Raw genomic sequence first — 14,053 nt, 5'->3', positions numbered from 1 at the left:
TCCATAGTTCTTTTTCTGGATGTCGAGAACATTTTCCACCATTGAATTAATTTCTTTAAGTATTGAGTGATTTGATTTTCTTTCTCTCTAAGGGACTCTCAAAAGTCTTTTCCAGCACCACAATTCACAAGTGTATTCTGCAGCACTTAGCTTTCCTTATAGTCCAACTTTCACAATCCTTCATTGCTACTGGAAAAACCAGAGCTTTGACTGCATGAACTTTTTTTTCAGGGCAATGAGGGTTAAGTGACTTGCCCAGGGTCACACAGCTAGTTAAGTGTCAAGTGTCTGAGGTCAGATTTGAATTCAGGTCCTCTATCCATTCTATCCACTTCACCACCTAGCTGCCCCAACTACATGAACTTTTGTTGGCAAAGTGATGTCTCTGCTTTTTAATATGCTGTCCAGACTTGCCATGGGTTTCCTTCCAAATAATGTGTCTTTTAATCTCATGGCTGAGTTGCTATCTGCAGTGATCTTTGAGGCCAATAATATAAACTCTGACACTTACCATTTCTTTTCCTTCTATTTGCAAGGAAGTGATGAGACAAGTTGCTAAGGTTTTAGGGGTTTTTATGTTAAGATTCAAGCCAGCTTTTACACTCTCTTCTTTCACCCTCATCAAGAAGCTTCTTAATTCTTTTTCACTTTCTGCCATCAGAGTGGTATTGTCTGCATATCTGAGATGGCTGATCCTTCTCCCACTGACCTTTTTTCTGGTTTTTGATTCATCCAGCCTAGCATTTTATGTGAGGTATTGTGCATATAAGTTAAAAAAATAAGGTGACAATATACAGCCCAATCAGTTGACTCATGTTCAATTCTAACTGTGGCTTTTTGTCCCACATAAAGGCTCTTCAGGAGATAAATGAGATGATCTGGTACTCCCATCTCGTTGAGGATTTGCCACATCTTGTTGTGATCAAAGGCTTTAGTGGAGTCAATGAAGCAGAACTAGATTTTTTTGAAACTCCCTTGTTTTCTATATAATCCAGTGAATGTTGGCTATTTTGTCTCTAGTTCCTCTGTCTCTTCAAAAACCAAATTACCAGTCTTCTGGAAATTCTCATTCAAATATTGCTGAAGCCTACCTTATAGAATCTTAAGCATAATCTTGCTGGCACGTGAAATGAGTGTGATTGATTGGTAATTTGAGCATTCTTTGGAATTGCCCTTCTTTAGAATTAGAACATAAACTGGGGGCAGCTAGATGGTGCAGTGGATAAAGCACCAACCCTCAATTCAGGAGGATCTGAGTTCAAATTTGGCCTCAGACACTTGATACTTACTAGCTGTGTGACCCTGGGCAAGTCACTTAACCCTCATTGCCCTAAAAAAAAAAAGGAACATAAACTGATCTTTCCTAAACCAGTGGCCACTGTTGAGTTTTCCAAATTTGCTGGCATATTGAATGCAGAACCTAGGTTCAAATCCTACCTCTAAATTTGTCACACGAGCGTGTGACAATCAATCAATAAGCATTTATTAAGCACTTACTATGTGCTAGGCAGAGGCAGCTAGGTAGCTCAGAGGATAGAGTGCTGGGTTTTCAGTCAGGAAGATCCACCTTCCTGAGTTCAAATTTGCCCTCAGAAATTTACTAGCTGTGTGACCCTGGGCAAGTCACTGAACATTGGTTGCCTTAGTTTCCTCATCTGTAAAATGAGCTGGAGAAAGAAATGGCAAACCACTCCAGTTTCTTTGCCAAGAAAACCCCAAATGGTGTCACAAAGAGTTGGGCACAACTGAAAAAAGACTGACCATAAAAATGTGATAGTCATTTGGAATGAAACAATTCCCCTTCTCTCTCTCTCTCTCTATACACACAGACACACACACACACATATATATGTTTGTGTATGTATGTATATATACATACATATATGTGTGTATGTATATGTGTGTATATATATATATATATATATATATATATATATATATATGTGTGTGTATTTTTTTTTGAGGCAGGTGGGGTTAGATGACTTGCCCAGGATCATATGGCTGGTTAGTGCCTGAGTCTAAATTTGAACTGAGGTCTTCCTGACCCCAAAAGCAGTGCTCTATCCACTTTACTACCTAGTTGCCCCAAAGAACTTCCATTTCAATAAAGGAGACAAAAAGTAAGTGCACAAGTGTATAAAGAATAAGTACAAAGTAATTAAATACACAATAGTTTAGGAAGGTCGGCAGTAGCTACTGGAGAATCAAGAGATTCCCCTGTATTGAATGTTTGCTTGAGTTACATCTTGAAGGAACAGAGGTGGAGATGGGGAGGAAGTATATTCTAGACATGAAAGATGGTGAGTGTAAAGATACAGAGTCAGGAGATGGCATGCTGTATGTGAGGAAGAGAAAGAAGGCTGCCATGACTAGGTCTCCAAATATGGGAGGGAGAGTGATGTCCAATGAGGCTGGAAAGATAGGTTGGGATCAAGTTGTGAAGAACTTGAATGGCTCAACACAGGAGTTCATGTTTTATCCTAGAGCCAATGGGAAGCCTCTGAGTGGATTGAGTAGAGAAGTGATGCAGTCCGGGACTATGCATAAAGAAAATCACTTTGGTAGCAGTGTGTAGGATGGATTAGAGTGGGGCGAGAGTTGAAGCAGAGAGCTCAGTTAGGAGACTGTTGTAGTAGTCTAGATGAGAGATGAGAAGAATCTGAAGGTGGTAATTGTGTGGGTAAAGAAAGGAAGGTGGGGGGCAGCTAGGTGGCGCAGTGGATAGAGCACCAGCCCTGGAGTCAGGAGGACCTGAGTTCAAATCCAGCCTCAGACACTTAACACTTACTAGCTGTGTGGCCCTGGGCAAGTCACTTAACCCCACTTACCTCACCAAAAAAAAAAAAAAAAAAGAAAAGAAAAGAAAAGAAAGAAAGAAAGGGAGGAAGGTAGATGTGAGAGATGTTGTGAAGGAAGAAATGGCAAGGTTACATGTTTGGGGTAAGGGAGATTGAAGAATTAAGAATGGTGCTAAGGTTTTAAACCAGGAGACTAGAAGGTGTCATTGACAGAAATTGTGAAGTTTAGAAGAAAGGAGGGTATTTTTTGGGGAAATACAATGATGTCAGTTTGGGACATGTTGAGTTTGAGATGTCTCAAAGGAGACAGTGGTGCTGGATATAGAGATCTGTGAGTCATCTCCACAGAGATGATAATTCAACCCATGGGATTTAATGAAATTGCCAAGAAGGAAGAAAAGAGGATCAAGGAGACAGACCTTTTTTCATCCATAGTTATGGGGTATGATATGGATGATGAGCCAGCAGAGGAGATGGAGAAGGAGTGGCCAGACAGGTAAGAAGAGAACCAAGAGAGTTCATGGGGAAGGAAAGAGGAAAAAAAGGGAATAAGCATTTGTATAGCACCTACTATGTGCCAGGTACCTTGCTATGCACTTTTACAAATTTTATCTCATTTAACAATAGTTGTTATGAAAACTCAGAGAGGAAAGACAATCCAGGAGGAGATGGTGGCAAACAGATGCAGCAGATTGGTTAAGAAGGGTGAAGACAGAGAAAAGACTATTAGATTGTACAATTAAGAGATTACTGGTATGTTTGAAGACAGCAGTTTCAGTTAGGTTGGAAGTCAGATTGCAAAGGGTTGAGGAGTGAAAGGAGAAGTGAAGATGGAGAGTGTACACAGCTTTTGGGGTAAGAAAGGGAGGATGACAGCTTGAGGGCATGGTAGGACCAACTAAAGATTTTTTAAGAATGGGAAGACTTGGGCATGTTTGAAGGCAGTAGGAAGAAACCGGGGAAAGTGGGACTGAATATTTGAGAGAACAAGGAAATGTTTGAAGTTTCAGTCTTCAAGTTCAAGGCATTTAACTTCCCTGGGTTTCAGTTTCCTCATCTGTAAAATAAGATTGAATCAAAAAATAAGATTGAATCAGATGGCATCTGAGATCCCTTACAATCCTCTATCTATGATCATCATTATCACTGCTAAGCCTTCTATGGTGCTCGAAGTCTTAGAAAGTCCTTTCCTTATGACAACCCTGTAAGGCAGATTGATAGATTTTATGTAATTATCCCCACTTTATAGATTAGATACTGAGGCTCAGGGATGATAAATGTGCTTAGGATCACAAAGCTATATGTCTAAGAGGTAGGATTCAAATCTAGATATTTTCAGATTCTAAAACTAGTGCTCCCATCATATATTACCCTGCAGTATCTCTTATATGCATGTATATATGTATATGGACACACACATATAAATGTATTATATATACACCTATAGTATAATCTATAACACATGCACACATCTAATATACATATGAGTACATATATGTATATTTGTATATTATACATACCTATATACATGCACACATGTGTGCATATAAAATTTTTATGTATATATATATATGTATGTGTGTGTGTATATAATTTGGAATAGCAGCTCTCTAAAACCCTAGGTTGTAAGACAGGAACTGATCTTTTGGGGAGAGGGAGTGTCTTAAATCGATGAAAGCAGAGATTCAGCCCAAGTGAAAAAAGAACCTCATTTGTATTATTACTTGGCTTTCATCTGTTCTGTCTCCTTTACTGGACTGTGTGCTGTTTAAGAAGAGTAACAGTGTCTTAAACATCTTCATATCTCCCATAGTGTCCAGGATAGAGCTGGGCAGAATGGTACTTGAAAAATTCACTTTTGTTAAATCATCACCATTGTTAAGGGGCCCCCTGAGTTTTCATTTCTGGTTGACATCATCATTAAGAAACTTTTATTATGTGCTTAGGGTGCATGTCCCTGTACTAGGCATGGAGAAAAATACAAAGATGACTAATAATCTCTGCCCTCAAGCTGCTCACGGTCTTATAGAGGAGATAGACAGTGAACACAAGTAATTCTGATACAAAATAGAATGTAGTGAGTATGGCAAGGAGACCCAGTTTAGTGCTTTGGGAATTCTGAGGAAGGGGAGATCATTTCTTACTGGGGCTAAGCTGGGTGTGATGGTACATGATTGTAGTCAGTTCCTGGTGCTGGGGGACTCTGAGCTGCTACACAGTTTGAGTTTGGCAGTTCTGAGCTGCAGTAGGGCTAAACGCTAATTGGATGTCTCTACTAAGTTCAGCATCAATACTAACCCCTGGGTATGGGGGCCACCATGCTGGCTAAGTAAGGAAGAATCAGACCAGGTCTGAAATGGAACAGGTTGAAGCCCTGGAACCAAGTAGTATTAAAATTGGGTCAGTGAGCTGTAGTGGTGCTTCCAGGCTGGGAGAGATAGGTGAAACCAGCTTCAAAAAAAAAAGTTATGTGAGCTAGTGCTTGATGTCTCTGTAGGGTTTCTTTTTTTCTTTTACATTTTTGTTGATATCTTTTGTTTTCCATCACCTTTGTTTTCCATCCTTTCCCTCCCTTCCACCTCCAAAAGCCATCCCTTGTGACAAAGAATAAAACAGAAAAAACCAAAAAAAGCAATTCAGCAAAACTAATCAACATGTCAGCTAAGTCCAACAATATATGCAAGTGTTCCACTCTGGGTAGGATTTCAACAGGCAAGCCATCCTAGCAGAAGGGATGGCTGGGTAGGAATTTAATTCAATTCAAAAAAGGAGAATCAATAAATACCTTTGCCTGGCCTGAAGCCAGAGTTAGGCTCTCCTCCTCAGCTTTTCCCACACATTCATTAAAGAATCAATAAGTGGCCATGCTAGATGCAGCCTGACAATATTTTGTAGCTAACCAAATCTTGTAAAATCCCTGTCCCCCTCTCTCTCCCCCTTCCCTATTCCTTTGCAAGGTGACCTGAAGAAACTCTCTAAAGGCACTTTGAAGATGAATTTAAAACCACAAACCCTCTTCCCTTTTCTCAAGTGAAAAGTGCTGCCCATTTTAGAACTATCATAGAAGGAATCTCTTTTACGTGGAGGGAATCACCCTTGGCATACTCAGGGCCTGACAATTAATATGAGAGAGAGAGAGAGAGAGAGAGAGAGAGAGAGAGAGAGAGAGAGAGAGAGAGAGAGACTGACTGACTGACTGACTGACTGACTTGGTCACTCTCCAGCAGTAATAACTTGAAGCACGGAGATGGTGTCTAGGACTTTGGCCCATGTGGACACAGTTTAGGGGTCCCTGGCATCCCTGTCCTGGGGCTTCCTTCCCTCACACCCTCTCCCGACAAGATTGTACTCCAGGTCAGGGCTTCTTAAATTTTTTCTACTGGCGACCCCTTTTCACCTGAGAAATTTTTATGTGACCCCAGGTATAGAGATATATAAAATAGGTATACATAACCTTTTATTGTTGCCAAATTTTTCATGACTCCCCACATTCAGTTACATGACCCCATATGGGGTTGAGACCCACAGTTTAAAAGTTTTGCTCTAGGTGTTCCTACCTCCCTGGCTTCAACATTTGGCATTCTGGAGCGTGCTTCCTCCTTCAGGCCTCCTCCTTTCCTTCCCGTCTCTGCCTTACTTCTAACACTACTTGCTTAGCAATGGGCAGTCCTCTAGCAACTTAGAAGCCAATTCATAGTATTCCACAGTGCACTTCCTTCCCCAAGGAAGTCATCTCAACATCCTACTTGCTCGAAGAGGAAAAAATAAATCCAAGTTATAGCTGTTTCCCTGCTCTAAAATCTTCAGTAGCTCCCTATTTCTCCTGTCAAGGATAAGATCTAAAATCCTCCCACCTACTTTTCCAGATTTATTTCACATTTACTACCTTTTATGCATTTGATGTTTGTTTCTATTAAGATGGCCTTCTAATCATTCTGAGTAGTCAACTCAAGGAGCACACACAGGCTGACCCCTATGCTGGGAATGCCCTTCCTCCTTACTTCCTGGTACCACCTCCTAGTCAAAGCCTTTCCTAATATTCCCATTTTTTAGTTCTCTCTTTTAGTTCAAGTTATTTCAAACTATCAATTAATAAACATTTATTTAGTACCTTCATAGGTACTGGGAATGCAAATACAAAAATCAAACAGTTCTTGTCTCCAAGGACCTTTCATTCTATTAGGGGATATACCACATATACATACAAACATATCTATGTATGTATCTATGCATACCCATATATGTTATGTGTGCATATATATACACATATACAAATATGTACATATACAGACATACAAGAGGTAAATTTGGAGGTGGGGCAGGGAACACATATCTGGGTAAATCAGAAAAAGCTTCATGGAGGAGATGGCATGGGGCAAAGTTTGGAAGGAAATGAGGTGGGGATGCATTTCAGGCATATGGAGCATATGCATAGTCAGTGCAAAGGTATAGAGATGAGAGACAGAGTGTGAAAAAAAAAAGAAGTCCAGTTGGACTGAATGGTAATTGTAGGAAGGGCAATCATCTCCTATTTCATCATCTCTACAGATGCTGTATCCTCCTGGAAGAATGTAAACTACAAGAGAACAGGCAATATTGTTCATCTGGGGCTTTGCATTACTCGAGCCCCAAATAGGGATTTGCACACATGATAAGTGCTTAATAAATGTCAGACAGGTTGGAAGAGGGTTCTACTTGGTAATCATGGGCCAGCTATAGTGATGGGAGCTGGCTCCTGTTTGCTAGCACAGCAAGTCCAAAGGCCACAGGTCAAGAAGCAAAAAACCTACAAATCCTTTTGCCTGACAAGAAATTAAATTTGGGGTTTCCACCTCAGATTTCCCTATAAGTTAATTTCGCCCATCCTTCCATTCGCCCATCCATCCATCCATCCATCTGTTCATTCATCAATTCATAAGTATATAAAAGGAGCATAAAGTGCTGTGAGATCAGATGATTATGACCTAAACTTCTCAGGCCCTTGGGCCACTGACTGCTCAAAGAAAGACACCACTGTTCTGGTCTCCCCTCCTACACGCCTCCAAGTACCTGAGCATATCATCGAGGGACATAAAATCTAGTTAAATAAAAGGGAAGGAAATCACGAGCAAGCTGGAGGGTCACTTTCCTTTCTCAAGGCCACTAATCCCCACGGAGGAAATTGAAAGTCTATAGGAGACTTTGAATAGGTAAAGTCTTCAATAGGATTACTGTGCGAAGGGAGCAGGAGATTTCCTGCTGAAACCAAATTAATCTGTGCTTGAGGATTAGGTTCCTACTAGAATTTGTAGGAGGTTTTGCTAGTCAAGTGTCTGAAAGCACCTGAGCTCCCAGGAGAAAGGAGCGAGCTCAGGTCGGTTCCCTTCCTCCTCATATCCCCAGTTCTGTAAGGTACATGATAAAATTCAGACTCAGCCAGTATTGGTTTTAATCAGCATGTTTTTTCTTAACCGGGTTACTTTGTAGTAGTTAAGGGTAAAATTGAGGCTTAGGCAATAAATAAATGACATGACCCAAGATGATGAGTAGAAACATTTTCATGATGTTTACATTTAAATTAGAAAATCTACCGAGAAGCCTTGGGGAGAGGAGCAGGGAAGCACAGCCACACTGGGAACACTCCCGCTGAGCAGCACAGGAGGAAAACCAGAAGCCCCAAACCCCAATAGAATGCCTTCCTTTACTTCCCCAGAATTTCTACTTAAGAACAGTGAGGCAGTATATAAGAGGAGAAGGACTATAGCTCTGGGACCTGGGACCTAGGACCTGGGTTCTAAACTCACCTCTGATGCTTCCTGATTTAGACAAGTCGCTTCACCTAGCTGGGCCTTAGTTTTCTCCTCTGTAGAATGAAGGGGTTGGTCCCTTGCAGTTCTGTATTTGTCATCCAATGAATAAAATGGTAACAGATTGGAAGCAAATTGAAGCAAGGTCCTTCACATCTCTAAGAGTCAGATTTCATCAATTTATCCCACCTGAGGGTTATATTCCAATAACTGAGTAGCTGGTTACTTTCTTCTGAACATCTAACCCCTCTTTGTCATTGGATAATTGTGCAAATCTACCACATTGAGTTGTCCTTATTTTTTTTCCTGTGAATTGCCAACAGAATTAGATAAATTAAAGCAGAAGGCCATAGTGGATAGAGAGAGTTCTGTCTTGGAGCCAGGACAACCTGGGTTAAAACATACACTGGCTATGTGACCATAGGCAAATTACTTAACTCCTCTGTGCATTGAACAACTAACCCTATAAGACTTTAAGTTACAGAGAAGGTGCCAACCTGCCCTGGTAAAGGGTGGTTTTCTTACCTAGTAGTTGCCTATACCTGTGAGATCACAGGTGTCTCTCCTCTACAGAAGCCTTGGGCCTCATGTTCCACAGCCCAATTGTCCTGTAAGTCTGTTAAGATATCAATGGTCTCTTGGATATTTTAGGAGATTCTGCCACCCCATGAATCCCCCACCCACAGACTTTCTGCCTTACAAAATCTACCAGAATGGTCATGATGTTCCTGGCATAGCTCTGGGCCAGGGTAATCCAAGGTGAAGTCCTGAAGTGAACTCAGTTTCTTTTTTGTGACTCTCCATCCCTCTACAGCTGTTTGGATTTAGGAGAGCAGATAAAATCAAAGATTGTGGATCAATGAATGTTTACTCAAGGCTTTGCTGCAGGTTGGCTCCAGACCTCACCTCAGATCCCATCGGGAGGAATTCAACTACTCAAAAGGGACAGGGGACTGAAATTTGCATTTTCCCAGTCACTATTTTTAAACTCCTCTCCAAACATTGGAGAGAGAAGAGAGGTTCAGGATTGATTGAAACATTTCACTACAGGTCTGATTTTCAGGCTGTCTATTGATCTAAATAAAATATAGCTTTCCAACTCTATTTACCAAGGGTTAAAATAATTGCAGCCCCTGGTCTCTGCAAATAATTAAGGAAGCACCTCAATTTGCTGTCCTTTTTAGTGGTGTGTGTGTGTGGGGGGGTGGAGACCAACTTAATGTAGTCTCTTATTCTCTCTTGTATTTAAAGATGGACACTTGCAGTGAGAAGGGCTGGTCCCTTTATTTATCATCTGTATTGGCAAAGTTTATTAGTGCCTAGTGAGTTTATGCTAATTGCCTGAGTGATTAATGCTCATCTACTACTGGATATAAATCAGTACCTTGTATTTGAGAGAATGGGGCAGCTAGATGGCACAGTAGATAGAGCACCTTGCCTGGAGTTGGGAGGACCCGAGTTAAACTCTGACCTCAGACACTTACTAGCTGTGTGACCCTGGGCAAGTCACTTAACTCTGTTTGTCTCAGTTTCCTCAACTGTAAAATGAATTGGAGAAGGAAATGGCAAACCACTCCAGTATCTCTATCAAGAATACCCTGAGTAGGGACAGCTAGGTGGCGCAGTGGATAAAGCACTGGCCCTGAGTTTAAGAGGATCTGAGTTCAAATCTGGCCTCAGACACTTGACACTTACTAGCTGTGTGACCCTGGGCAAGTCACTTAACCCTCATCGCCCCACCAAAAAAACAAAATACCCTGAGTGGAGTCACAGAGAATTGGACTTGACTGAACAACAACAACATTTGGGAGATTAGGTCATGGATTGAAAGCAGGAAGGAATAGCAAAAGCTTTTTAGTCTAATTCTTTATTTTACATCCAAGGTAAGTAGCTGAGGAGCAGGGAGATTGAGATTTGCCTAAGGTCACACAGGTGGGATCTGTGACCAAGGTTTCTGACTCCTCAGCTGGTGTTCTTTACTACACTGGGACACAGTATCATAGCTCTCAAACTGGAAGGGACTTCAGAAGCCATCTAGTCCAACCCTCTCATTTTGAAAATGAGGAAATGAAGGACCATGGAATTGAAGTGACTTGGCCAAGGTCACAAAGGAAGTTAATATCTGGGATGGGATTGGAACCATTTCATAAGCCACAGTTCCACAGACCTCAGGCTAGAAGGCACCTCGGAGGTCTTCTAGTGAAACCCCATTCATTCTATAGCTGAGGAAACTGAGGTCCAGAGAGATTGATATTTAACCCCCCAAAAAAATCATAGATAGCGAACCAAAGAGGTAGAATTTTAATCCAGGTTCTCTGAATGAGAGGCACCACAACATAGTGGATGGCCTTAGATCAGAACAGATCTGGGTTCCAGTCTCATTTCTGGCACACCCTGGCTGTGAGAAGCTGGGCTATTCACTTAAAGCTCTCTAGCTGTCAAAAGCTCTAAGGTGTGGAAAAGGCGTTGACTTTTTTTTTTTGGTGGGGCAATGGGGGTTAAGTGACTTGCCCAAGGTCACACAGCTAGTAAGTGTCAAGTGTATGAGGCCGGATCTGAACTCAGAAACTCCTGAAGGGCTGGTGTGTTATCCACTGCGCCACCTAGCCGCCCCCAGGTGTTGACTTTTGAGAGGAGTTTCTCATAGGGGGTTTCTTACAGTAATGATACCAGAGGCCTAGACCCATCCCTCTGACTCCAGACAAAGCTTTTTTCTCCTAAGCTTACAAAAGGTGTTTGTATATGTTAGTTTGCTTTAGATTTACTACAATTTACATGATTTAGACATAAAGGATGATGCCATAGGTAAATTAGTAGAGAAGGAGTAGTTTACCTCTCAGATCTATGGAGAGGAAAACAATTTATGTCCAAACAAGAGATAGAGAATATTATGAAATACAAAATGGATGATTTTGATCATATTAAAAAGTTTTTGTACAAACAGAAGCAATTCAGCCAAAATTAGAAAGAAAGCAGAAAGCTGGGAAACACATTTTACAGCCAGTATTTCTGATAAAGGATTCATTTCTAAAATATATAGAGAAATAAACTAAATTTATAAGAATACAAGTCATTCCCCAATTGAGAAATGGTCAAAGGATATGAACAGGCAGTTTTCAGATGAAGAAATCAAAGCTATAAATTGACATATGAAAAAAAGCTCTAAATCACTATTGATTAGAGAAATGCAAATTAAAACAACTCTGAAGTACCACCCCACACCTATCAGATTGGCTAATATGACAAAAAAAGAAAATAATAAATGTTGGAGAAGCTGTGGAAAAAATGGAACACTAATGCATTGTTAGTGGAGATGTGAACTGATGCAACCATTCTGGAGAGCAATTTGGAACTATGCCCAAAGGCCTATAGGACTGTACATATCCTTTGACCCAGTAATACCACTGTTAGGTCTGTATCCCAAAGAGATCATAGAAGAGGGGAAAGGACCCACAGGTACAAAAATATTTGTAGCAGCTCTCTTTGTGGTGGCAAAGAATTGGAAATCAAGGGAATGCCCATTAATTGGGGAATGGCTAAACAAGTTGTGGTATATGAATGTAATGGAATATTATTGTGTTGTAAGAAAGGATGAGCAGAAGGATTTTAGAAAAACCTGGAAGGACTTACATGAACTGATGCTGAGTGAGAAGAGCAGAACCAGGAGGACATTGTACACAGAAACAACATTGTGTGATGATCAACTGTGATAGATTTGGCTCTTCTCAGCAGTGCAATGATTCAAAACAATTTCAAAGAACTCATGATAGAAAATGTTCTCCACATCCAGAAAAAAGAACTGTCGATTCTGAATGCAAATTAAACTATACTGTTTCTACTTCTTGGCTGTTTTTTTTTCTCTTTTATGAGGTTTTTCCCTTGTGTTCTGCTTCTTTTACAATATGACTAATACAGAAATATGTTTATTGTGATTGTAGATATATAACCTATATCAGATTGCTTTCCATCTTGGGGGCGGGGGGAGGGAAAGGGGGGGAGTGGGAGAAAAACCTGGAACCAAAAATCCCACGAAAACAAATATTGAAAACTATCTTTATATGTAACTGGAAAATAATAAAATACTTTTATGATTAAAAAAATTACTACAATTTAGAGCTAGAAGAGACCATAGATATCATCTGCTCCAACTCTCTCCTTTTATAGATGAGCAAATTGAAGTTCAGAGAATAGGAGTGATATGAAGGCCATCCAGCAAATGAACGAACATTAGAGCCCAGGACCAAGACTCAAGACTCCAGCTTCCCACTTTCCTCTTCCTCAAGCCAAGTCCAGTCTCCTTTTTCCTTGGGTTCAACAAGAAGTCACAAACTTAGAAGCTCTTGGAGACTCCACCTAAATTGAACCACACATAATCTGCCTTTCTCAGACATCAGTGAATTAGACCTCCCTCCTCCCTCCTCCCTCCTCCCCCCATGAGCCCAAATTCAACTCCTTGCTCTCAGCATAACCCACCATTTTCTTTTCTGCAGAACACCTGGTGACCAGTTGCTGAGTGATGATAATTAGCATTAAAATTTCCCCAATTACATTTTCATTTCCCATCCCCCCTACCCCCCCCCCCCACACACACACATACACACCTGGCAACTCTCCAGATTTTCTGCCTCATCAAATTACCTTCCTGAGGTTGATCAGACCACCTGGAAAGACCAGAGAAGAATGGTTCACCTGGAAGGTGTAACTCTGCCCATGCCAGTCTTAGTATACTCCTCACCTTTGGTGTACCTGCCAAATGATTGGACAGTGCTGATACAATACAGACCTGTATGGAATTTAACACCAATAATTAACTAATTAATGCTCTTGATTTCTTTCTCCCTCTCTTCTGTTTCCTCTTCCTTCCTACTGTCCTATGTTCCTGTCTGTAAAAGTTGAGTGATGTCCCCAAAGGACCATCTTTCTCTGTCTTTGCACTAAGGAAGGTGCTAGGGGTAAGGCAGGAGAATATAGGGCTTGGCCCTATACCCTGACCAGGTAACATGGTATAGGTGGTTTCCCTTCTCTGAACTTTTGGCACCACATATGTAATATAGAGATTGAAATTCCTTGTTGCTCTAGTCAAACTCATAGGTTGTTGTGAGCCCTGGATGAGCTAATAAATCTAATAAAATAAAATTGACCCATCCCCACCCACAGGAAGAAAAAAAAAAAGCACTGCCCAAATTTAAATATAAGGGATTGTTATCTTTGATCCCCTCAGGCCTGGGATTAATGTAGGCAACTCTGTGAATCTGGAGTCAGGAAGCCCTGAGGTAAAATTTGATCTAATACACATTAGCTGTGTAAGTGACCTATAACCTCTGCCTCAATCTCTTCATCTGATTTTAAAAAGCACCCAGGGTTGTTTTAAGGATCAAATGACACCATATTTATAAAGCACTTTGCAAACCTTAAAGCATTACATAAATGCTAGTTATTACAATGAGACCAGATGAGATAAAAGATAAA

General features: G+C 40.8%; 1 long non-coding RNA gene across 1 annotated transcript in view; it reads right to left on the bottom strand.

Annotated features, from left to right (window-relative positions):
- LOC122742262 overlaps positions 1-13,307 on the bottom strand; it is a 35,074-nt gene extending 21,767 nt beyond the window's left edge. The window contains exon 1 of the long non-coding RNA XR_006354909.1: positions 13,186-13,307. This is a non-coding gene — a long non-coding RNA (uncharacterized LOC122742262). The remainder of the gene's footprint in view (positions 1-13,185) is intronic.
- Positions 13,308-14,053: the final 746 nt, after the last annotated feature.

Source organism: Dromiciops gliroides, chromosome 2 (genome assembly GCF_019393635.1).
Source record: "Dromiciops gliroides isolate mDroGli1 chromosome 2, mDroGli1.pri, whole genome shotgun sequence".
Taxonomy (NCBI): domain Eukaryota; kingdom Metazoa; phylum Chordata; class Mammalia; order Microbiotheria; family Microbiotheriidae; genus Dromiciops; species Dromiciops gliroides.
Note: the sequence above shows the minus strand (reverse complement) of the source record. Positions and strands in the feature narration are given on the sequence as shown.